We start from the raw sequence: 27834 nt of genomic DNA on the forward strand, positions 1-27834 counted from the left end.
GAGGTGGAATGCCGGAGTAATGTGAGATAAGGTGGTGGGATATGAAGGAGGTAGGGAGGCGGTGTTATACGAGGGTGGGAGGTAGTGGTGTAGTGAGGGAGGGATGGAGTAATATGAGGAAGTAGTGTGTAGAGTAAGAAGAAATAGGGAAATTGAGTGGTGGAGTAATACGAGGGAGTGAGGGTTGTAGAGCGGCATTATAAATATCCATCTTCCTCGTGAGAAGTTCTCATTGCTCAGGGAAGTTTTCATCATAACAGTAAAAATACAATTGTTTGGATAGACAACAAGCAGCCAGGGAAGTACTACCGCCTTGCCATACAAGAGTTAAACTGAAGCATGTTGAACGTTTCGCGCTCTGGCGGCAGGATGACTAATCTTTTTGTTTTTTCCTGCCATATATGTAGACTTATCTATTATGACGTGTTTCTTAATTCTTTTTATTCCTCTAATAGTATTTCTTTTTAATTAAGGAAGTGTCGTTTTAGAGTGAGTGATCACCAGAACCATGAACATATACTAAAACAGCTTTGTGTACTGTAGCAAATTAGTTGAAATATTCTGCAAAATATTCGGATCAGTTAGTAGAGGGTAAATTTTCATGCTATGTTTGTGGAAAATGTGTCTTGTCCTGCCACTCCTTCCCAGAGCAGCCTCCTCCTTCACCCTCATCACCACCACCACCACCACCACCACCACCACCATCATCTCTCTCCAACCCGAAGAGATTCAAATAATCACTTTATAGTTTGTGTGTCGGCACGTTTAATGTGACCAAAGAAAATGGATTTACATCGACCATGGTAAACTGTTCTTGTTTTGCCTTTCCTTCCTGATGCCCTCCTCACTATCTTCTACCTTCAACTGCTTAACCATTAATCTTATTCATCGTCATGTCATTAGTTATAATTTCATACAGAGAGAGAGTTGCAGCACCTGGTGCCCGTTCCTTCGTCCCCTTCCCCCTTTTTTTTCGTTTTACCTTCCCATTCTCTCTCTCTCCTTCCCGTGGACCTTCCGTAGTTGGCTGCTGGTGTGTTGACATAAAGAATGAATCAACCATAATGTGAGACTTGCCAGTGTGAGGTCTGGCTCGCTCCTCACCCCTTGCTTGCCAGTTACTCTGCTAGCCTGCTTTCTTTCTTCTCATCCTGCCTTAGCTTGCCAATAAAGTTAGGAATCCTTAACCTGTAAATAGCTTGTCAGTAAAGCTAGGGATCCTTAACCTTGTCAAACCCTGTGTAAAAAAAAAAAAAAAAAAAAAAAAAAAAACTTGCAACCTAATTTGCTGACCTTCCACCCTACCACTTTTCCAACTTGCGAACCAGCTGAATGACATGTTATGAGGCTTTTAAGTGTATTGACGCTTTCTCGAAAGTAGTGAGGCTTTCTCAAGTTAATTAGTGAAGCATTATAATACTAAGGTATTTGAGGAGGTAGATCATGGTAACGAATATGATATTGTGTATATGGACTTCAGTAAGGCTTTCGATAGAGTTCCACATCAGAGGCTATTGAGGAAACTTAAACACACGGAATATGAGAGATTTTTTCTTCGGTAGAGGTATGGTTAACAAATAGGCATCAGAGAGTTTGTATAAATGGGGAGAAATCATAGTAGGGGCACGTCACAAGCGGTGCTTCACAGGGGTCAGTGCTGGACCCCTTGTTCACAATTTACATAAACGACATAAATGAAGAAATAAATAGTGACATAGCAAATTTGCTGATGACATTAAAATAGGCCGTCCAATTCATTCTAATGAGGACATTAGAGAACTCCAGGATGATTTGAATAGTGATGCAGTGGTCGGAGGAGTAAAAAAAAAGGCACAATACCGTGACTGGAACGATACACAAATAACCATTGACTTTGTCAATGGTCCAAGTCGGACCGAAACGTCGTCGTAAGCTTCTCTCTTTTATGTGCGGGTTATTTGTGTGTCGGAGAAGTGACAGGCAAATGCAAAGTTCTAAATGTTGGACAGGAAAATAATTAGGCCACATATGAACTATATAATGTAGATCTTAATATTACTGATTGCGAAAAGGATTTAGGAGTTCTGGTTAGCAGTAATCTGAAACCAAGACAATAGTACATAAGTGTTCGCAATAAAGCGAACAGAATCCTTGGCTTCATATCAAGAAGTATAAATAATAGAAGTCTTCAGGTTGTTCTTCAACTCTGTATATCTTTGGTTAGGCCTCATTTAGATTGTGCTGCACTGTTCTGGTCACCGTATTATAAAATGGATATAAATGCACTGGAAAACGTACAAGGGAGGATGACAAAGTTGATCCCATGAATCAGAAATCTTCCCTATGAGAATAGACTGAGGGCCCTGAATCTGCACTCTAGAAAGACGTAGAATTAGGAGGGATATGATTGAGGTGTATGAATGGAAATCAGGAATAAATAAAGGGGATGTAAATAGCGTGCTAAAAAATATCTAGCCAAGACAGGACTCGTAGCAGTGGTTTCAAGTTGGAAAAATTCAGATTCAGGAAGGATATAGGAAAGCACTGGTTTGGTAATAGAGTTGTGGATGGATGGAACAAACTCCCGAGTATCGTCAGAGAAGTTAAAACGTGTAGTTTTAAAAATAGGTTAGACAAATATTTGAGTGGGTGTGAGTTGGACCTGACTAGCTTATGCTAGTAGGTCTGATGTCGTGCTCATTCCTTAAGTGGATGTGACCTGAACCTGACTAGGTTGGGTCAGTGTCATAAGCCGATAGGTGACTTGGACCTGCCTGACATGGGCCAGTAGGCCTGCTGCAGTGCTCCTTTATTATTAACTCGTCCGTCCTCCTAAAGCAACGGTCAATCTATAATGGACCATTTTTAGAGAAATTCTTGGCGTACGTTATTTAATTGATGTTTGGTTTGATTAAATCGTCGTATATAAGCAAAATTTAACGAATTATAGCGAACAGAAAATGGGGACCCGCTGAGCCTATTTTAAAATAGTCAATTTTAATTTCATTGTAGCTTTGACAGCCAATACATATTGTGTTGTGTATGGAGTGTGAGTGAAGCAGTGTTCCCACGTGTGCACGCGTCAGAGCATCATGCAAGTTTTGAACTTTGTAAATAAATAGATTGAAGAGCCTGAGCTGTTATAGGCAGGCTTCTAGTGAAGCTCGGGAATTGAATAGGAAATTGTCCCCAGGGCGTTTGGGAATGTAATTAGAATTTGTGGAATATTTAGAATTGAGTGTATGCTTGGAGTTTATATAATGAATATGAAATTTGGAAATGAGTGTGTGCTGGGGGTTTGGGAAATAAATAGGTAACTGGGAAATTCTTTGATTAGTGTGTGTGTGTGTGTGTGTGTGTGTGTGTGTGTGTGTGTGTGTGTGTGTGTGTGTGTGTGTGCGTGTGTGTGTGTGTTTTGATAGTTTTGGAAATAGGGAGGGAATTGTGGGATTCTTGGAATTTAAATCGTGCTTGGAGCTTTGGGACCGACGCTGGGGTTTAGTGGAGTGTCTTGTAAACAGAGGTGCTCCACCTGGATGGTTGTGCAGGCTCAGCCACCTGTCTGTCAACATCAGTGTTTCATTACAGTTGTGAGGGGAGTGTGGCCAGCACAGATGTTTTATATGTAATGTTAGGTACACCTGCACAGATGTTTTATATATAATGTTAGGTACACCTGCACAGATCTTTCATATGTAATGTTAGGTACACCTGCACAGATGTTTTATATATAATGTTAGGTACACCTGCACAGATGTTTCATATGTAATGTTAGGTACACCTGCACAGGTAGTTCATATGTAATGTTAGGTACACCTGCACAGATGTTTCATATGTAATGTTAGGTACACCTGCACAGGTAGTTCATATGTAATGTTAGGTACACCTGCACAGGTGTTTTATATGTAATGTTAGGTACACCTGCACAGGTGGTTCATATGTAATGTTAGGTACACCTGCACAGATGTTTTATATATAATGTTAGGTACACCTGCACAGGTGGTTCATATGTAATGTTAGGTACACCTGCACTAGTGCTGCACTCTTCTACTGAGGACTACTCAGAAATACATTTCTACTCGTGTATTCATATTTTTATCTTCACCTTTCTTTAACCGAGGTTTCCTCTTCCCTGTTTAGCCTTTCCTCCTCCCCCCTTTCAAATATCTTTTTTGTTCACCTATTCTCCCTTCACCCTTTTTCACTTGTTTTTCCCAGCTTTCACTTCTGTTTTGTTTTCCTTTCCCGCTTTAATTTTCCCCTATTTAATATCTTTCACCAGTCAGGATTTCTTTTGCCGTTCCAGTCTGTATGACCCATACTGGTTTAGCACTTTTATAATAATAATAATAATAATAATAATGGGATGTTCACTTTTACATGTATCATAATTACCCGCGTCCGCTGGTTCTTCCATCACAAAGAAATAAACTTCAAATTGTCTGCCAACTCTTCCATGTCTTTCGTGGCCTTCATTTTTTTATTCGTTTCTCTCTTGTTCCTTAATTCTCTCTCTCTCTCTCTCTCTCTCTCTCTCTCTCTCTCTCTCTCTCTCTCTCTCTCTCTCTCTCTCTCTCTCTCTCTCTCTCTCTCTCTCTCTCTCCTTTCAATCCCTTCCTGCTGCCTTCCCTCCCATGACCTTCGGCTCCTACTTTCCCCTCATTCCCACTTTCCCCTCTCCCTCCCACTTTCTCCTCTCCCTCCCACTTTTCCCTCCTTCCTTCTCCCTCCGACTTTCCCTCCTCTCTCTCAGACATTGTTAATCACATTCTTCATTGTTGTTACTTTACAGTTTATTCCCAGTTCTTTGGTGGAGTAGAAAGATGCACGATAAAGGTAACGGTATATCACAGGTATACCCACCCATAATATATTTAAATTAGGCCGGGTTAGATTAGGTTACCTAAGCTAATACAAACATATTTAACCACAAAAGCCAGCCCAGATACGTTCGGCGCCGAGGTAGCCTGGACAGAAACCCCTGAACATTCAGAGAGGAACGATTGTCACCCATGGTGCCAGAATGTTACATCTGAAATAAAATAATTGAACCTTGTCGAAGGTCACTGTAATAAAGATGGTTAGATATACTTGGAAAACTAGAGATTTGATCATGAGGACAGTAACGACATGAGCATGAGAGAGACCGACTCACTTCGTGTGTGTTGATGATAGGGAAGGCTGGATGCATTACTATCACCCAATCTTCAGACTTGCGGTAGAATTATATATCTTTGCAACAGTGCATTTAAGTTTCAGCATTAGACATGTATGTAACACACAACAGAAAGGCACAATACTGTAACTGGAAAAATACTCAAATATCCCGCACGACGTTTCGGGCCGGCTTGGATCATTTACAAAATCACACAGGTAAGTGTGACTTTGTAAATGGTCCAGGTCGGACCGAAACGTCGTCGTAAGTTTCTCTCGTAGGTGCGGGTTATTTGTGTATAAACATAATATCGTCTGCGAGACTAGACTGTTTTGTTATTAGTATTACAATGTTTGTCTTCTAAATAGTAGATACGCTGTCATCGTTAATCACTTCTTGCATTATGTTAATGATAATGATTGTTTTACAGGTGTGTGTCTTGATGAGCTTTCCAGACAGGTAAGTTTGTTGCTCCTCTAGACAGCCATGTGACTGCTCCAGACTGGTAAGTGTGTTACTGCCTCAGACAGATGTGTAATTGCTCCAGACGTGTGTAAGTGCTCCAAACAGGTGTGTGATTACTCCAGGCAGGTGTGTGACTGCTCCGGACAGGTGTATGACTGCTCCGGACAGGTGTGTGTGTGCTCCAGACAGGTAAGTCTGTCACTGCTTCAGACATGTGTTACTTCAGACAGGTGTGTTGTCAGTGCTTCAGACGGGCATGTCACTGCTCCAGACAGGTGTGTTACTGCTCAAGACAGGTATGTCACTGCTCCAGACAGGTGTGTTACTGTTCCAGACAGATGTTGCTGCTCCAGACAGATGTGTTACTGATCCAAATAGGTGTGTAACTGCTCCAGACAGGTAAGTGTGTTATTGCTCCAGACAGGTGCGTAACTGCTTCAGACAAGTGTGTTGCCGCTCCAGACAGGTGTGTTACTGCTCCAGACAGGTGTGTTACTGTTTCAGACAAGTGTGTTTCTGCTCCAGTCAGGTATGTTTCTGCTTCAGACAGGTGTGTGACTACAGACAGGTGTGTGATTGCTTCAAACAGATGTATCACTGCTTCAGAGAGATGCGTGGCTGCTGACAGGTGTATTATTCTTCCAATCAGGTGTGATACTGCTCCAAACAAGTAAATGCGTTACTGCACCAGACAGGTAAGTGTTGCTGCACCAGACAGGTAAGTGTTACTGCACCAGACGTGTGTTACTGCTCCAGACAGGCGTGTTACTGCTCCAGACAGGTGTTACAGCTCCAGACAGGTGTGTTACTGCTCCAGACAGGTAAGTGTGATACTGCTCCAGACAGGTGTGTTACTACTCCAGACAGGTAAGCGTGTTATTGCTCCAGACAGGCAAGTTTGTTACTACTCCAGACAGGTAAGTTTGTTACTGCTCCAGGCAGGTGTGTTAGCGAAGAGGCAGGGACAGAATATGAGACTTGACTGTTGAGTCTAGATTTAAGTCTAGTCCCTCCAGGATTTTCCAGGTGTATATTATGCGCCAGTCTCGCCTACGTTCTAAGGAACACAGTTGAAGGGACCAAAAGTATTCTCAGTAGTATAATCAGGTGCGAACAAACACAGAAGACAAGCAGTTGAATTATAGACCCGCTACTCTGACGTGCATACTGTGTAACGTAATGGATAAGGTAATTATGAGGAGGAGAGTGATAGAATACTTGGAGAGTGGTTTAATAAACAACCACTGGTAATATGTCTTACCAACTTGTTGGGGTTCTGTGACAAAGTAAGAGATGTGAGAATAAGAAGGTGGATTGCATGTTCTTAGACTGCAAACAGGCCTTTAATACTGTACCCCACAAGAGGCTAGGTCAAAAACTTGAGGTGCAGGCAGGATTAACAAGGGATGTACTCCGGTGGATCAAAGAGTAATCTGGGGAAAGGAAGCAAAGAGTGATTGTCAAGGAAGAGATGTCAGTATGGGAAAGAGTAACAAACGGAGTTCCACAAGGATCGGTATGGGGACCACTACTGTTTCTGGTTTTTGTGAATGACATGCTACATGAGATTGAATCAGATGTATTCCCGTTTGCTGTTGATGTAAAACTAACGAGGATAAGGGAAGGCTACGAATGAATCTAGACAAACTACAAGATTGATACGATAAATGCTTGAATTCAACCCCCAGCAAATGCACGGTAATGAAGATTAGGGAGGTGACAAGAAGACCGGTCACGGAATATAAACTCGGGGGAGAGAGCACAGTGCCTGGTATATCGCCAGAGGCTCGCATCAACCGAATAATTGCTGCTGCCGGTGCTCGTCTGGCAAATTTAAGAAAACCATTCAGGAATCTCGACAGTCATTTTGAGTCGATTATATGACATACGTCAAGTCGATCTTGGAGCCCCACCTGATAAAGCCCAGTGTGTGGGCGAAACGTAGTCAATAAAAGATCGCATTATACTGTATGTGTTTATTTTTCAAAAAAAAAAAAAACTTTAGAAACTGGAGAAAGTGCAGAGGTATGCAACGAAACTTGTTCCAGAGCTAAGGGGCGTAACTACCAGGAGAGGCTAACGGAACTGAACCTAACTATATTGAAGGACATACGAACCAGTGGAGACATGAGAGCATACAGACTGCTCAGAGGAATTGATATGGTAGACAGGGACAGGTTATTGAAGAGGTTATAAACACACACACACACACACACACACACACACACACACATATATATATATATATATATATATATGTGTGTGTATATATATATATATATATATATATATATATATATATATATATATTATATATATATATATATTTATATATATATATACATAATATACATACACACATATATACATACTTTCGCGGGCGGGTGGGCTGGCTGGCTTCGGGTGGGCGGGTGTGCACTCTGACGTAAACATTTTACCTCATTCACAGACGTCAGACACGTCTAAAAATATCCCTAAACAATTGGAGTCACGCTATAAATACGTCGAGCATACGGTAACCTGCACGCTAGCACTATCACAGGAGGGAACAGTGGATACATGGCTAAAACATGCAAGAAGGCTTTACCTTTGAGTTTCGAGAGTGTTCCTGCTTGCCCGGCCTTGGACTAGGCTTATTTTGTTTAAAAAAGAAACTGGAGATGTTTAACAGTCGATAGATGGATGGCTGGATGGATTAGTGTGCTAAATAAGCCCAGTCTGTCATTTAGGCGGCATTGTCGTAAAGATTGATCTCTTCAAGAGTAGTTTTGTTTTCTGTGTGTGTGTGTGTGTGTGTGTGTGTGTGTGTGTGTGTGTGTGTGTGTGTGTGTGTGTGTGTGTGTGTATGTATGCATGTATGTATATATTTTTTTTTGCGCCATCACTAATATGAGAGACCTAGCTTTAATCTTGCTAAAATTAGCGTAATTTAATTTAGCCTAATGCTACTTAACTTATCTTAGATGAATCTAATTAAGCCTTATTTAACATGAATGTCACTCGTATATTTCTTGATCAGACTAATTTTCACGAAGTAATTATAATTTTTAATTATCACTTTGCTTACCTGCCACAGTAACCGTTGCTGTATCAAGCAAATTTCCGACACCGCTTATTCGGTACAATAATATACGTGTATTATATATATATATATATATATATATATATATCATTCATTCATCATTATCACACCGGCCGATTCCCACCAAGGCAGGGTGGCCCGAAAAAGAAAAACTTTCACCATCATTCACTCCATCACTGTCTTGCCAGAAGGGTGCTTTACACTACAGTTTTTAAACTGCAACATTAACACCCCTCCTTCAGAGTGCAGGCACTGTACTTCCCATCTCCAGGACTCAAGTCCGGCCTGCCGGTTTCCCTGAATCCCTTCATAAATGTTACTTTGCTCACACTCCAACAGCACGTCAAGTATTAAAAACCATTTGTCTCCATTCACTCCTATCAAACACGCTCACGCATGCCTGCTGGAAGTCCAAGCCCCTCGCACACAAAACCTCCTTTACCCCCTCCCTCCAACCCTTCCTAGGCCGACCCCTACCCCGCCTTCCTTCCACTACAGACTGATACACTCTTGAAGTCATTCTGTTTCGCTCCATTCTCCAGGTGTATATTATAATATATATATATATATTATAATATATATATATAATATATATATATATATATATATATATATATATATATATATATATATATATATATAAATAACACCACTCGTTCGTGGTGTTATATATATATATATATATATATATATATATATATATATATATATATATATATATATATATATATATATATAAACACCACGAACGAGTGGTATTTAATCAGTAACAACACTTCGACTAGCCGGGGGCTCGAACCCTGTGTTGTGGGTTAGAGCGTCGTGAATTTTCACTCACCATGAAGCGGGCTAAAACAACACGGGTTTGAGTCCCCGGCTAGTCGCAGTGTTGTTAATTATTATTATTATTATAATTATTATTATTATTATTATTATTATTATTATTATTATTATTATTATATATGTATGTATATATGTATGTCTTGCCGAATAGGTAAAACTGGTCAGTTAGCAAGAACTCATTTAAAATTAAGTCCTTTCTAAAAAAAATTCTCTTATACGTTTAAAGATGTAATTTTGTACCAAAAGTACCTTAGAAAACTTACCTAACCTTTTTATAACAAGCTCAATTAAATTTAGCCTAATCCAACTAAATATATTTTAGATAAGTTTGCAGTAATTTAATAAACACAATGAAATATTTTTTTTTCGTTTGGTTCAGAATGATTTTTTTGCGAAATTGTTGTATACACACATACACATGACTTACTCGGCAAGAAGAGCATTACAGTTTAAGCCAAAATAGCAAGTTTTACCTATTTGGCACGATATATATATTGTGTGTGTGTGTGCGCGCGCGCGCGTGAGTAGATATACCGATTTTAGGATATATCCGGACTAACATACTGACACATACCGAGGCTGGGACGCATGGGCGATGACCTCAAGAATAATCACCAGGTAGGTAGCACTACACAACCCTTCACCTCAAGGTAGCACCTTCCTCGCAAACCTTCCAGGTAACTGATAGCTTTCATCATTTAGAATGATAATGAAGATAATGTTGTACAGGATAGTGCAGATGGTAAATCTGAGTGATAATACAATACAAATGATGTGACTGATAATGCTGTAAACGATAATACAGATAATGGTTTAGAAAAACACCTAAGCAAACACTAGGATATATTAGAAAACGTTTCTGTCCTGGGACCTAGATCACTTGAGAAGTGATCAAGGTCCCAGGACCGAAACGTTTTCTAATAAATATGTCCTAGTGTTTGCTTACGTGCTTTTCTAAACCAACTTGTCGGTATTTATTACCAAGGTTTGTACCAATACAGATAATAAAAATCTGTGAAGTATGATACTGATTATGTGAATGATGATGAGTATAATGTTTTAAGGATAGTAATTTACATGGCATTCACTCAGAATTCGAATGTATGTAGAATTTTTTTTACGTAACTACTTTATATATATATATATATATATATATATATATATATATATATATATATATATATATATATATATATATATATATATATATATATATATATATATATATATATATATTAAAAACCTTGGTTAGTGAGTGTGCTGCTTCCCACTTCCATGCAGCAGATAATCGTGACACACCTGTGACCTATTTTCAGTGTTTTCTTATCTCACACTCCTCCCTAAAGCCAGACTTCACTCTTCACTGCTTGAGCAGTTGGGCTCTTCACGCAGGCCCATGTAACCATCACAATCTGGCTAATCAGGCATATCCTGTTTAGTTCCTGCTTGAACATGTTCTACATGTGTTCTGACATTTAATTTCATTACTCTTTGTTTCTTTTCATTTTGACTTAATATTCTAGCAGGCCAGCAAGTAGGAGGGCTGGTCTGGGACCGGGCCGCGGGGGCGGTAACTGCTGAGCCCGACTACAGGTAACCTATAGGTAACATTGATCCTAAATACAGAGACATTGCTTTCACCTTCCTCCTCGCTGCTAAGTAGAGAAATCCATACCTCACTCATAAACGAGAATTCCACTGCTTTTAGCATCACTACAGCATACAGAATCATCCATACAAGTGTTGTCACCACTCCTATAGTCTGATTGGCAGGTTGGTTAAATTATCGCGAGTCTGATGTGTACATCGCGATTGAGAAAGGGGAAATAAGCCTGAAGTCGGACCAGGTTAAGAGAGTAGGAGAGTCAAGGTCAAGACACTAGTGTTGTCAACATTAATACACTGACAGTGTCCGTGAAATTCAAGCACCGACAGAAACAAACTCGAGACTAAGATCTATGAGGGCTAGAATAGAGAGTTTTGACAGAAGATCTGTTTATGAGATGATTATGATCTCGTAACAGGACAGAAAAGGTCGTTGCTTATTGTGTCGAGACGAACACTGCTATTCTCTCCAGTCCCTGCATATCGTCGTCACACAGGCAGGAGAGGGGAGGCTATTAACCCAGGATAACTTGCAAGAGAGCCCAGCAATGTGTTCTTTAATCCTCTTTCCCAGGATGCAGCCCCTAATAGTCAACTAACACCCAAGAACCTATTTGCTACTAGATGGACAGAGGTAGCAGCTGCAATTGGATTTGTCCACGCATCTCTACTTACGGGGTTTGATACCGGATTTACCACTGAACCGCGAGAGAGGGAGGAAGCAGTGGCCTTCGGCTACGACTACGGCTGCGGCTCGGGCTCCGGCTCCGGCTCCGGCTCCGGCTCCGGCTCCTTACGTACTTACCCACCTCATGCAGCAACTGGACATTACCAGCCGAGACAGACTTTCACTCGGCCACCTCAGTGTCTGGGAACACCTCGTATGGTACTCCTTCCAGCCTCGGCAGGAATGATTTTTATACTCTCTGAAATAGAATACATAAGCAGTGCACTACTGGTGCAACCCTACTATATGATAGTTGCATTGAAGGAAGAGAAGCTTGTTGTCTCCGTTATATTCCACCACACAAGATGGATTTTAAACCTGGAGTACTAAAAACTGTCGGTTTTTAAAGTTAAGGTGGTGGGAAGAGATAGATAAGTGTGATGGGCTTATGGAAACTCCCCTCACTCTATTGCATCTCTTTATATTTCTTCGCAACCTGTTGTCCCCTCCACCCGTCTCAATACTAGTACCTCAGCTCTTCCTACCTTAATTTTCTTAAAAATTTCCAATCTTCAATTTTTTAAGGTTCTTGTAGGTACAAATATTTGTTTTCATATTATTTTAGGTTAGGTTGTCTTAGGATACTTAAACCTATAAAATCGTGTTTAACCACAAAAAAGTAAGCTAGAAAGAAAAGTGCCACGACATTTCTGCCAGCCCGGTGGTTGACTGTAACTAGGAAATGTTCAGATGTGTGCATTTATTACTCTTGGTGAGATAATGTGTTGCTCGAACTAGGTCATTACAGTTAGTCATCTCATGTGTCCAACGCTTAGTGAACGTAGGATCGAGCCTTCTTGAATCATTGTACACAATGACCCAGACGGGTCATTCACCTAAATGAATGCATGAATATCAAGTGACACTTTCATACATTAAAATCCTTAGTCATACTTCAAGGTATAGTCTCTAAGATTTTCTGTTTTATATTTTACATTTTGCTTAAAAAACTTGGCGTAATCTGTGAACATTAGTTGATATTTCCTCTTGGTAAATTCGTCCAATTCATTAGCTTGTTCTTTACAGTTTTGTTTTTATTTTCAAGTTGATCCTTGGAAAAATATGAACCTTTTTCTACAACCTTTAAAAAATCAAGGAAAATTGAATCGCACTAGTTTTAGGGAGCATCGAGGTATAAACACCCAGACGTGTTTGCCTCAGTGTAAAATATACGCTGAGAGTTTAATTCTTTTTTAAATTTATTAAATTCTTGATTGGTGGCGCACAATTGAAAATGCAGTATTAAGGACTTTAAACTCAACCGGCCAATCAGTCCATCATTTTCCTCCTTATTCTAGTACCGTGACTATTTTAACACAGTAAAGTAGGACTGTCATAGATATGTAGAAAAGATATAGCTTGTTGATGTTTAACTAAGGTATTGATCCCACTTGTGCAAGTCACGTTACTCTAACTTTCTCAAAAGTTTTGCCCTACAACTGTTTATAAATATTTAAACCTCTGGGTTTTGACCTTGTTTTAAGTATGATAATTATATTGTCCTCTCTTTAATATTAGTGCGTTACTTGAAGGAAGGAAAATAAGCTTGTAGGTTAAGAAAACTTGTGTTGTTGGGAGGATGTAGACAGGTACTGAAAGAAACCATGTTGCTGGAAGAGAAACAAGAGATAAAGACAACCATGTTGCTGAAAGAATAAGCCTAACCTCCATAGTGGGAAAATTTATGGAATCAATAATTGCCGAGGCAGTTCGTAGCCACCTTGAAAAGCATAAATTAATCAACGAATCTCAGCATGGTTTTACAAAGGGGCGTTCCTGCCTTACGAATTTATTAACTTTTTTCACTAAGGTATTTGAGGAGGTAGATCATGGTAATGAATATGATATTGTGTATATGGACTTCAGTAAGGCTTTTGACAGGGTCCCACATCAGAGACTATTGAGGAAAATTAAAGCACATGGAATAGGAGGAGAAATTTTTTCCTGGATAGAGGCATGGTTGACAAATAGGCAGCAGAGAGTTTGCATAAATGGGGAGAAATCAGAGTGGGGAAGCGTCACGAGCGGTGTTCCACAGGGGTCAGTGTTGGGCCCCCTGCTGTTCACAATCTACATAAACGACATAGATGAGGGCATAAAGAGCGACATCGGCAAGTTTGCCGATGACACCAAAATAGGCCGTCGAATTCATTCTGACGAGGACATTCGAGCACTCCAGGAAGATTTGAATAGACTGATGCAGTGGTCGGAGAAGTGGCAGATGCAGTTTAATATAGACAAATGCAAAGTTCTAAATGTTGGACAGGACAATAACCATGCCACATATAAACTAAATAATGTAGATCTTAATATTACGGATTGCGAAAAAGATTTAGGAGTTCTGGTTAGCAGTAATCTGAAACCAAGACAACAGTGCATAAGTGTTCGCAATAAAGCTAATAGAATCCTTGGCTTCATATCAAGAAGCATAAATAATAGGAGTCCTCAGGTTGTTCTTCAACTCTATACATCCTTGGTTAGGCCTCATTTAGATTATGCTGCACAGTTTTGGTCACCGTATTACAGAATGGATATAAATTCTCTGGAAAATGTACAAAGGAGGATGACAAAGATGATCCCATGTATCAGAAACCTTCCCTATGAGGATAGACTAAGGGCCCTGAAACTGCACTCTCTAGAAAGACGTAGAATTAGAGAGAGAGAGAGAGAGAGAGAGAGACAGACAGACAGACAGACAGACAAAGATAAAGACAAAGACAAAACCATGTTGCTAGAGGAGAAACTGAAATAAAGACAACCTTTTAGCTGCAAGAGAAACAGATAAAGTAAGACAAGCAAGTTATTAGAATAGAGAAAAAGTATTAAAAGAAGCGGTATTGTCAGAATGCATGCAAACAGGTAGCGAGAGAAAACGGTTGTTGGAAGAATGTAGACCACTATTAACAGAAAACTGTATTGCTGGGAGAAAGTGGAGCAGCTTTTAACGGAAAACGGTGTTCGAGGGAGAGAAGAAAACGAAGTTTATATCAGTATAAGCCATGGAAGATCCTTCGAGGTAGGTTCCTCGACTCCGATGAGGGGCTCCTGATCCAAGGAATTAACCCTGACCTTCCTCCTTCCTCGGATCGAACTCTAGTAACTCATTCCCCCAGGCGCTGTATGACTTCCCTATGGTTCAAGCGCTTCCAGTGAATAATATGAGTCATGCAGACAGGTACTGAAAGAAAATGAAGTTGCTGGTATGTGAGCAGACAGAATTAAAAGAAAACGGTGTAGGAAGGGATTCAGACAGAAGATTGCCTCAATAAAATATGAAAATTCACTATACATTGTTAAGAGGCTTTGTTTACTGGGGGTAATTAGGTAGTTTCTTTAATTATATTGTAAAGTTAGAAACACCATACCTTGAGTGTTATTTATCATTGTGACTACACTTAGCAGAGCTTGACTGTAGGTGTGTGTGTGGTGGTGGTACTAGCAAAGATTGTAGAAGTGTGTGCGGTGGTGGTGGTGGTAGGAGTGTGTGGCGGTGATGGTGGTACTAGCTGAGATTATAGGAGTGTGGGGGGGGTGGTAGCTACTAGCTGTGGTAGGAGTGTGGTGGTGGTACTTACTAGCAGAGATTATAGGAGTGTGGGGTGGTGGTACTTACTAGCAGAGACTATAGGAGTATGTGCGGTGGTGGTACTTACTAGCAGAGATTATAGGTGTGTGCGGTGGTGGTACTAGCAGAGATTATAGGTGTGGGGTGATGGTAGCTACTAGTAGACGTTAGTTTTAGAAGTGTGGAGTGGTGGTGGGAGGCTTGTGGTAGCTACTAACAGTTTGGTTGTAGGAGTGTGCACACGAAAATCACTCACAACGAAAGCAAAAGACTTGGCAGACGATGCAACATCCCCACAATGAAAAGCAGGAGTGTCACTAGCACGTTAAGAGACAATACAGTAAGTGTCAGGGGTCCGAGACTGTTCAGCTGCCTCCCAGTATACATAAGAGGGATTCCCAATAGACCCCTGGCAGTCTTCAAACAGGCACTGGACAAGCACCTGAAGTCGGTACCTGACCATCCGGGCTGTGGGTCGTGCATTGGATTGCGTGCAGCCAGCAGTAACAGCCTGGTTGATCAGGCTCTGATCCACCAGTAGGCCTGGTCACAGACCGTGCTGCGGGGGCGTTGACCCCCGGTACTCTCTCCAGGTAAACTCCAGGTGGTGGTGAGAGGATTGTGGTTATTACTAGTAGAGGCTAGTTGCAGGGACCTGTGGGTGAGGGAGGCTTGTGGTAGCTACTAACAGAGGTTGGTTGTAGGAGTGTTGGGGTGGTAGAGGGAAGCTTGTGGTAGTGTTAAGTGTGGAAAGAATCCTGGTTATAGATACACGGCTGCTTGCTTTGCTGGCATTTATTGAGGACAGATATATGAAGTTTAGCCAAAACAAAGGTACCCTGGAGGAAAGTGTTGAATATAACTTTGTGTGTGTGTGTGTGTGTGTGTGTGTGGGTGGGTTGGTGTGTGTGTCTAGCATTAGGAATAATAGAGAAATAATGAAACAATGTTATATGAATGCAGGTAGAGGCGTGAGTAGACCTATAACCCGCTATGAAAACATGAACGTAGATAAGTGCGTTTATGGAGCAACTTGCAATGTGAACAGACTGATATAGCTAGGCTTAGGCTTGCTTACAAATACTTCTGGGAGTTAGACACACAGATGATCGTGGCAAATGCAATGTATGTGGCCAGCACTATGGTCACTATCCACTTATTGAGGAATAAAGAGATAGTATAATAACCTCTTAGATATATTAAGATATCTTATGAAGAAAAATGAGATACCAGACATGTTAAGTAAATTTCCTAAATTTCCTTGTAACAGATAAGTTAACTGTAGATATACATCCTCTAAACCATTTTGGGGCCTAGTTCCTAGGCCTTTTGCGTATCCATATGCTTTTGTGCTACCGTCCACAGGATGGATATGGGGTGCACGATAAACTATCCGCTTCGGGGGCAAAATCTAAAACTATAAATCTATCCTCGGAAGTATGATATCACGCAAGTCGACCGTCAAGTGACTCGTAGAGAAACTGGTCAACCATCATTACTGACTAACTGTCTTGTTTGATTTGCCGACGTAGTCCCGACCCGGGTCTTGTCCATAGGTGACGCAGGGAACTAATAGTCGCTACTGTCAGTAGCTACTAGCAGAAGTTGGTTGTAGGACCCAGGAAAATGTGCATCTATTAATTATAATTTGATGTGTGGGCCTTTTATCCAAGGAATTGGAACTATCCTCGTGGATGAAACGTAATTATCTCCCATTTCCCATGACTAGTAGTAGTATATTTTTTTTGTCATACCGGCCGTCTCCCACCGAAGTAGGGCGACCCAGGAAAGAAGAAACACTTTCACCATCATTCATTAAATCACTCTCTTGCCAGAATCATGCTGTTATCACAGCTCAGATGACCTGAGGTGTAGCATCCTCACCTCTCCTTCAGAGTGCAGGTACCTTACTTTTCGCCTACAGTACCCAGGTCCTGGAGTTAAGCCACGGGGCAGAGATGGTATGTGTTGTGGTAGCAGGAAGGTGGCGGTGTTAGTGGCGTGGCTTGCAGGTGCTCACACGGTGTAGACAGCCTCAAGTGGGTTTGTGATGGCCGCAAGCCACTGTACTGTACAAGGTAAAGTGAAGTTAGTAATGTGTGCTGGTGTGGATGTGTTTGTGCAGGAAGACGTTGTGTGGGGTTGAGGTCAACACTGTGACGCGTATGAACAGGTGTTAGTGGTTACCACAGGTGTCAGAGTGAGCCGGTGGCTTTGGCACTCAACCAAGAGTCTACCACATAGAAGGTTAAGTGCCAAGGACTCTGCCGCATACATCAAGACCACAACTAATCAAACACTAAAACAATTTTAATGATTAACGAAATCTTGAAACAGTAAATTTAACATCCAACATATGATGAGGCTGCAGTGCAATGAGTGTACCAACACTTGTGCTTCAGTCATAAGATAGAAGGCAAAAATATGCTTGAAGAGATTAACCCCTCCTAAGAGTATGGGTAATGATCGGTGATTAATATTAATTAATCTTGGGGCAACCCGAATTGTGAATGACAGTGAGTTATTCCTATCTAGAGTCGAGTTTGTCATAATTTGTTTATATACCACATTTTCTGTGAAAATTGTTCTTTACAAGAATTTCCTAATATTATTGTTAATTTCCCTATGACTATTGGCGTTTGAGTGTTAGGAAACTAATTGATACTCAGCTTGGTTGTAAGGGTGGCGTTGTACTCACCTAGTTGTGGTTGCAGGGGTCGAGTCACTGCTCCTGGCTCCCGTCTTCACTGGCCGCTACTTGGTCACTTCCCGCTCCCTGAACTTTTTCATGGATCCTGCCTCCACTACATCACTTCCCAGACTATTCCACTTCCTGACAACTCTGTGGCTGAAGAAATACTTCCTAACATCCCTGTGGTTCATCTGAGTCTTCAACTTCCAACTGTGATCCCTTGTTGCTGTGTCTCATCTCTGGAACATCCTGTCTCTGTCCACCTTGTCGATTCCTCTCAGTATTTTATATGTCGTTATCTTATCCCCCCCTATCTCTAATGCCTTCCAGTGTGTTTGTATCTGTGGTGGCGTTGGAAGTGTGCTTGTATGTTGCGTCGGTATGCTCGCCTCATCTGTATGTACCTTGTACTATCAGTTACCCCGGGAATCCCCATGGAAGGTCTTATTCGTCTCTTGTGTTCTCATCACCATCAGTATTATTAGTATTGTCTTGACCATCAGCATCACCAGCATAAGCGTCATGAATATCGTTTCACCACCAGCCTCACCGCTAGTTACACTATCGTTATCACCATCAAATATAACATGGAGTAGGTGGTTTAGTGAAGGAGGAATTGAGTGTCCTACGATGAGACGTCTATTTGTCCCCGCCAGGGGGGAAAGGGAAGAGAGATTTATGTGGTGGTCCTGGGGCTTCACCTGAGGAGAAATATTGGCCCCTGGTGATCCTGCCCCGTCAACACACACTGGCGTTACTTCCACAGAACAGCTGCTGGGATCAACCACGTAACGAGGTTCTCTTCTCTTGGGCGAGCTGGAGAGAAGAGCAAGTTGGCAACACTTGGATAGGCTGTGTTATCTGTCTCTTTTGCAGGTCGTTCTCCACAACGCTCGGTCTCAGACCAGGCCATGGTAGGGGTAACTCATGTGTTGTATGTACCATGGTAAGGGTAACTCCTGTGTTGTGTGTACCATTGTTGAGGTAACTCCTGTGTTGTATGTACCATGGTAAGGGTAACTCCTGTGTTGTGTGTACCATTGTTGAGGTAACTCCTGTGTTGCATGTACCATGGTAGGGGTACCCCATGTGTTGTATGTACCATGGTAAGGGTAACTCCTGTGTTGTATGTACCATGGTAGGGGTAACTCCTGTGTTGTATGTACCATGGTAGGGGTAACTCCTGTGTTGTATGTACCATGGTAGGGGTAACTCCTGTGTTGTATGTACCATGGTAGGGGTAACTCCTGTATTGTATGCACCATGGTAGGGGTTTCAAAACGAGAGATGCCAAGCCCATGATGATCCTTTTCAAATCACTTGTTCTCTCTAGGCTGGAATACTGCTGTACATTAACATCTCCATACAAAGCAGGTGAAATCGCAGATCTAGAGAGTGTACAGAGATCCTTTACTGCACGTATAAGTTCTGTCAAGCACCTTAACTACTGGGAACGCTTGAAAGCACTTGACTTGTACTCGTTGGAACGCAGGAGGGAGAGATATATCATAATCTACACTTGGAAAATCTTGGAAGGAATGGTCCCAAATCTGCACACAGAAATCACTCCCTACGAAAGTAAAAGACTGGCAGGCGATGCAAAATGCCGCCAATAAAAAGTAGGGGCGCCATTGGTACACTAAGAGAAAACACCATAAGTGTCCGGGGCCCAAAACTGTTCAACAGCCTCCCATCAAGCATTAGGGGAATTGCCAATAAACCCCTGGCTGCCTTCAAGAGAGAGCTGGACAGATACCTAAAGTCAGTGCCGGATCAGCCGGGCTGTGGCTCGTACGTCGGACTGCGTGCGGCCAGCAGTAACAGCCTAGTTGATCAGGCCCTGATCCATCGGGAGGCCTGGTCGTGGACCGGGCCGCGGGGGCGTTGATCCCCGGAATAACCTCCAGGTAACCACCAGGGGTAACTCCTTTGTTGTATGTACTTTCTTAGGTAATGTATATGCTCCGCTGATGTTCTAAGTAATGGATGTGTTCCTCAAATGTTACACAGTACATAATGGATGTTCTCTAATGTTCTAATGGATGTGATCCTCTACTGTAATACAGTAGGCAATGGATGTGTTCCTCGAATGTTGTAGGTAATGGATGTTCTCTTCTAATGTTGAAGGTAATGCATGTTTTCTAATGTTGTGGGTAATGTATGTGCTTCTCTGATGTTGTGAGTAATGTATGTGCTCCTCTAATGTGGGTAATGCATGTGCTTTATTGTAATGCATGTGTTCGATTGTGGGTAATGCATGTGATCTATTATAATGCATGTGTTCTATTGTGGGTAATACATGTGCTTCATTGTAGGTGATGCATGTGCTCTATTGTGGGTAATGCATGTGCTATATTGTGGGTAATGCATGTGTTCTATTGTGGGTAATGCGTGTGCTCTATTGTGTGTAATGCATGTGCTCTGTTGTGGGTAAGGCATGTGCTCTGTTGTGGGTAATGCATGTGCTCTTGTGGGTAAAGCATGTGCTCTGTTGTGGGTAATGCATGTGATCTATTGTAATGCATGTTTTCTATTGTAGGTAATGCATGTGCTCTATTGTGGGTAATGCATGTGTTCTATTGTGGGTAATGCATGTGCTCTATTGTGTGTAATGCATGTGCTCTATTGTGTGTAATGCATGTGCTCTGTTGTGGGTAAGGCATGTGCTCTGTTGTGGGTAAAGCATGTGCTCTGTTGTGGGTAATGCATGTGATCTATTGTAATGCATGTTTTCTATTGTAGGTAATGCATGTGCTCTATTGTGGGTAATGCATGTGCTCTATTGTGGGTAATGCATGTGCTTTATTGTGGGTAATGCATGTGCTCTATTATGGGTAATGCATGTGTTCTATTGTGGGTAATGCATGTTTTCTCTTGTGGGTAAGGCATATGCTCTGTTGTGGGTAATGCATGTGATCTATTGTGGGTAATGCATGTACTCTATTTTGGGTAATGCATGTGTTCTATTGTGGGTAATGCATATGCTCTATTGTGGGTAATGTATGTGCTCTATTTTGGGTAATGCATGTGTTCTATTGTGGGTAATGCATATGTTCTGTTGTGGGTAAGGCATGTGCTCTGTTGTGGGTAATGCATGTGATCTATTGTAATGCATGTGTTCAATTGTAGGTAATGCATGTGCTCTATTGTGGGTAATGCATGTGTTCTATTGTGGGTAATGCATGTGCTCTATTGTGTGTAATGCATGTGTTCTGTTGTGGGTAATGCATATGTTCTATTGTGGGTAATGCATGTGCTCTATTTGTGGGTAATGCATGTGATCTATTGTGGGTAATGCATGTGTTCTATTGTAGGTAATGCAAGTGCTCTATTGTGGGTAATGCATGTGTTCTATTGTGGGTAATGCATGTGTTCTATTGTGGGTAATGCATGTGTTCTATTGTGGGTAATGCATGTGCTCTATTGTTTGTAATTCATGTGCTCTATTGTGGGTAATGCATGTGCTTTGTGGGTAATGCATGTGCTCTATTATGGGTAATGCATGTGTTCTATTGTGGGTAATGCATGTGTTCTCTTGTGGGTAAGGCATATGCTCTTTTGTGGGTAATGCATGTGCTCTATTGTGTGTAATGCATGTGTTCTATTGTAGGTAATGCATGTGCTCTATTTGTGGGTAATGCATGTACTCTATTTTGGGTAATGCATGTGTTCTATTGTGGGTAATGCATATGCTCTATTGTGGGTAATGTATGTGCTCTATTTTGGGTAATGCATGTGTTCTATTGTGGGTAATGCATGTGTTCTGTTGTGGGTAAGGCATGTGCTCTGTTGTGGGTAATGCATGTGATCTATTGTAATGCATGTGTTCAATTGTAGGTAATGCATGTGCTCTATTGTGGGTAATGCATGTGTTCTATTGTGGGTAATGCATGTGCTCTATTGTGGGTAATGCATGTGCTCTATTGTGGGTAATGCATGTGCTCTATTGTGTGTAATGCATGTCTTCTGTTGTGGGTAATGCATATGTTCCATTGTGGGTAATACATGTGCTCTATTTGTGGGTAATGCATGTGATCTATTGTGGGTAATGCATGTGTTCTATTGTAGGTAATGCAAGTGTTCTATTGTGGGTAATGCATGTGTTCTATTGTGGGTAATGCATGTGTTCTATTGTGGGTAATGCATGTGTTCTATTGTGGGTAATGCATGTGCTCTATTGTTTGTAATTCATGTGCTCTGTTGTTGGTAATGCATGTGTTCTATTTTCGATAATGCATGTGCTCTATTGTGGGTAATGCATGTGTTCTATTGTGGGAAATGCATGTGTTCTGTTGTGGGTAATGCATGTATTCTATTGTGGGTAATGCATGTGTTCTATTGTGATTAGTGCATAAGAACATAAGAAAGGAGGAACACTGCAGGAGGCCTGTTGGCCCATACTAGGCAGGTCCTTTACAATTCATCCCACTAACAAAACATTTGCCCAACCCATTTTTCAATGCCACCCAAGAAATAAGCTCTGGTGTGAAAGTCCCACTCAAATCCAACCCCTCCCACTCATGTACTTATCCAACCTAAATTTGAAACTACCCAAAGTCCCAGCCTCAATCACCCAACTAGGTAGACTGTTCCACTCATCAACTACCCTATTTCCAAACCAATACTTTCCTATGTCCTTTCTAAATCTAAACTTATATAATTTAAATCCATTACTGCGGGTTCTCTCTTGGAGAGACATCCTCAAGACCTTATTAATATCCCCTTTATTAATACCTATCTTCCACTTATACACTTCGATCAGGTCTCCCCTCATTCTTCGTCTAACAAGTGAATGTAACTTAAGAGTCTTCAATCTTTCTTCATAAGGAAGATTTCTAATGCTATGTATTAATTTAGTCATCCTACGCTGAATGTTTTCTAACGAATTTATGTCCATTCTGTAATATGGAGACCAGAACTGAGCTGCATAATCTAGGTGAGGCCTTACTAATGATGTATAAAGCTGCAGTATGACCTCTGGACTTCTGTTGCTTACACTTCTTGATATAAATCCCAGTAATCTATTTGCCTTATTACGTACGCTTAGGCATTGCTGTCTTGGTTTAAGGTTGCTGCTCACCATAACCCCCAAGTCCTTTTCGCAATCTGTATGGCTAAGTTCTACATCATTTAACTTATAAGTACTAGGGTTATGGGCACTCCCAAGCTTCAGAACCTTGCATTTATCTACATTGAACTGCATCTGCCACTTTTCTGACCAAGAATAGAGTTTGTTTAAATCCTCCTGAAGTTCCATAACATCTACGTTTGAATCAATTATCCTACCTATCTTTGTGTCATCGGCGAATTTGCTCATATCACTAGTAATTCCTCCATCAAGATCATTGATATATATTATAAACAACAACGGGCCCAAGACTGATCCCTTTGAAACGCCACTTGTTACAGATCCCCACTCGGATTTAACCCCATTTATGGACACTCTCTGCTTCCTGTCAGTGAGCCATGACTCGATCCACGAGAGCACTTTTCCCCCAATGTCATAAGCTGCCACTTTCTTTAACAGTCTATGGTGCGGAACTCTATCAAAAGCCTTACTAAAATCTAAGTAAATAATATCAAATTCTTTATCGTGGTCAACAGCCTCAAAAGCTTTACTGAAGAAAGTTAATAAATTAGTTAGACAAGACCGGCCTCTTGTGAATCCATGCTGAGTATCATTAATCAAGCTATGCTTATCGAGATGGCTTCTTATAATTTGAGCTATAATTGACTCTAGTAATTTGCCTACAATTGAGGTCAGGCTTATTGGGCGGTAATTTGACGGTAACGACTTGTCCCCTGTTTTAAAAATAGGAATTACATTAGCCATCTTCCACATATCAGACACTACACCTGTTTGAAGAGATAAATTAAAAATATTAGTTAATGGTTCACAGAGTTCCATTTTGCATTCCTTAAGAACCCTTGAAAAAACCTCATCAGGACCCGGCGACTTATTTTGCTTCAGTCTCTCTATCTGCTTCACAACCATTTCACTAGTGACTGTGATGTTACATAATTTAACTTCTTCTAGCCCACTATAAAAATTAATTACTGGAATATTGTTAGTGTCTTCCTGTGTAAAAACTGAGAGAAAATAATTATTAAAAATCGAGCACATTTCATTCTCTGTCAGTAAGGTGCCCATAGTTATTTTTAAGGGGACCTTTCTTATCTCTAACTTTTGTTCTATAGACCTGGAAAAAACTTTCTGGGTTAGTTTTAGAATCCCTAGCAACTTTAATTTCATAGTCCCTTTTAGCTTTTCTTATCCCCTTTTTAATGTCCCTCTTAATGTCAATATACTGATTCATAAGATGACCCTCACCTCTTTTGATACGCCTATAAATTCCTTTCTTATGCCCTAGTAGATATTTGAGCCTATTATTCATCCATTTTGGGTCATTTCTATTTGATCTAATTTCTTTATATGGGATAAACCTTCTTTGAGCAGCATGTATAGTGTTTAGAAAACTGTCATATTGATAGCTCACTTCGTTACCCATCATAATCTGCTAAGCGAAAATCTGGGACTGTTACTGAGTTATCGCTACTACCGTACTTCCATTCAATGCTAAATGTAATTGATTTGTGGTCGCTAGCACCCAGTTCCTCTGAAATTTCTAAATTATTAACAAGGGATTCATTGTTTGCCATAACTAAGTCAAGCAGGTTATTTCCCCTTGTAGGTTCTGTCACAAACTGCTTCAAAAAACAATCCTGAACTACTTCTAAGAAGTCGTATGATTCTGAATTCCCAGTCAAGAAATTCCAATCAATATGACTAAAGTTAAAGTCTCCTAGAATTACTACATTATCGTGCCTTGTGGCCTTAACAATTTCTTCCCATAGTAGTCTCCCTTGGTCCCTATCTAAGTTTGGGGGACGGTATATCACTCCTAAAATCAGTTTTTCATGCCCCTCTGAAAATTCTATCCAAACAGACTCTGTATGTGTTACTTCGGACTTAATACCCGTTTTTATGCAACAGTTCAAGCGATCTCGGACATACAATGCCACCCCACCCCACTTCCCGATACTTCTATCTACTTGGAACGATTTAAAACCCTGAATATGACATTCCGCAGGCATGCCCCGACTTTTTGAATTAAACCACGTCTCAGTTAAGGCAAATACATCAATGTTACCTGCACTAGCAACTAATCTCAGCTCGTCCATCTTATTCCTAGCACTACGGCAATTAGCATAATAAACATTGAAAGACTCTCCTTTCTCTTTACCCTTCCTGCTCATTTCTGTTTTTCTACTAAACCTATTACTGTCCTTATCACCCAAAGTCCCTGGCTTTTCAATATCTACCTCGTTCTGCTTATTACTAGTTCCCCTAGAACTCATAATATTACTACACTGGGACTTCACTGTTTTCCTGCCAAAACCCCATACCACTAACTATTCCTAGTTTAAAGTCCTAACTGCTCCCTCCACTGCAGTTGCCAGTGCTACCACCCCAGACCTAGATAAGTGAACCCCATCCCTGGCATACATGTCATTTCTGCATAGAAGAGGTCCCAGTTGTCAATGAATGTTACCGCATTTTCCTTACAGTATTTGTCCAGCCAGCAATTGACACCAATTGCCCTGGACAACCATTCATTTCCAACTCCTCTCCTTGGCAAAATACCACATATGACAGGGTTCCCACCCTTACTCCTAATTATTTCTATTGCTGACCTATACCTGCTAATCAGGTCTTCACTCCTACGTCTGCCAACATTGTTGCCTCCAGCACTGAGACAGATAATAGGATTGCTCCCATTACCTCTCATGTCATCCAGATGGCTAACAATATCCTCCATCCCAGCCCCAGGAAAGCAAACTCTGTCTGCTACTCCTGTCCTTCAAGCAGAACGCCCTATCCATATACCTAACTTGGCTATCCCCAACGACAACAATATTATATTCTTACCTTCCTTGGTGTCGTTCGTCGTGATGTTCCCAGTAGTCGACTCACATTCGTCGGGTAGCACTGAGAATGTATTAGATGTTTCCACAACAGTTTCCACGGCAGTCTCTTTCTCTTTCATCATTTCTACCTTTCCATTCGTCTTCTTGATCATCAACTTAATTCCCTGCTGTCCAGCCACTGACCAGTTTCCCTTCTTGACCTGAGGACTCAAAACAGGAGGACTACTACGAATCTTCTTGTTTTCCTCGGTCAGTCGCCGAATCTCCATCTTCGCCATCCTCAATTCTTCCTTAAGCTGTTGGTAAAGTTGCTCGATGGAGGGCATCTTGCTTCAATTCGTAGAGAGCGCGCAAACAGATCTTCACAGAGCTAAGTACATGTCACCACTGCGCAAAAGCCAACTCAATCAGGAGCTAATGCGCAGCACGTCCGCACGGCCCAATAGCGATGCGAACACACTATTGTGGGTAATGCATATGTTCTGGAAATAAATGCAGCAATCTTCACCTGACCTCAACGTTCTGAACTATAAATACTCCCGTACCTTCCAACCCCAGGTAGATCCGTGTGTGACTTGAAAAAGCCCACTGCGTGGGTGAAACGTTGTCAATAAAGGATCACATTATACTGCATTTGTGTTTATATTTCCATCGCATATGTTCTATTGTAGGTAACGGATGTGCTCTATTGTGGGTAATGCGTGTGCTTTATTTTGGGTAATGCATGTGTTCTCTTGTGGGTAATGCATGTGCTCTATTGTGGGTAATGCATGTGTTCTATTGTGGGTAATGCATGTGTTCTATTGTGGGTAAAGCATGTGTTCTGTTGTGGGTAAGGCATGTGTTCTATTGTGGGTAATGCACGTGTTCTGTTGTGGGTAATGCATGTGCTCTATTGTGGGTAATGCATGTGTTCTGTTGTGGGTAATGTATGTCCTCTGTTGTGGGTAATGCATGTGATCTATTGTAATGCATGTGTTCTATTGTGGGTAATATATGTGCTTTATTGTGGGTAATGCATATGCTCTATTGTAGATAATACATATGCTCTATTGTGGGTAATGCATGTGCTCTATTGTGGGTAATGCAAGTTTTCTATTGTGGGTAATGCATGTGTTCTATTTTGGGTAATGCTTGTGCTCTATTGTGGGTATTGCGTGTGCTCTGTTGTGGGTAATGCTTGTGTTCTATTCTGGGTAATGCATGTGTTCTATTGTGGGTAATGCATGTGTTCTATTGTGGGTGATGCATATGTTCTGTTGTCTGTAATGCATGTGTTCTATTGTGGGTAATGTATATGTTCTGTTGTGGGTAATACATGTGTTCTATTGTGGGTAATACATGTGTTTTGTTGTGGGTAATGCATGTATTCTATTGTGGGTAATGCGTATATTCTGTTGTGGGTAATGCATGTGTTCTATTGTGGGTAATGCATATATTCTGTTGTGGGTAATGCATGTGTTGTGGGTAATGCATATGTTCTGTTGTGGGTAATGCATGTGTTCTATTGTGGGTGATGCATATGTTCTGTTGTCTGTAATGCGTATGTTCTGTTGTGGGTAATGCATGTGTTCTATTGTGGGTAATGCGTATGTTCTGTTGTGGGTAATGCATGTGTTCTATTGTGGGTAATGCATGTGTTCTCTTCTGGGTAATGCATGTGTTCTATTGTGGGTAATACATATATTCTGTTGTGGGTAATGCATGTTTTCTATTGTGGGTAATGCATGTGTTCTGTTGTGGGTAATGCATGTGTTCTATTGTGGGTAATGCATGTGTTCTCTTCTGGGTA

Source organism: Cherax quadricarinatus, chromosome 1 (assembly GCF_038502225.1).
Source record: "Cherax quadricarinatus isolate ZL_2023a chromosome 1, ASM3850222v1, whole genome shotgun sequence".
Taxonomy (NCBI): domain Eukaryota; kingdom Metazoa; phylum Arthropoda; class Malacostraca; order Decapoda; family Parastacidae; genus Cherax; species Cherax quadricarinatus.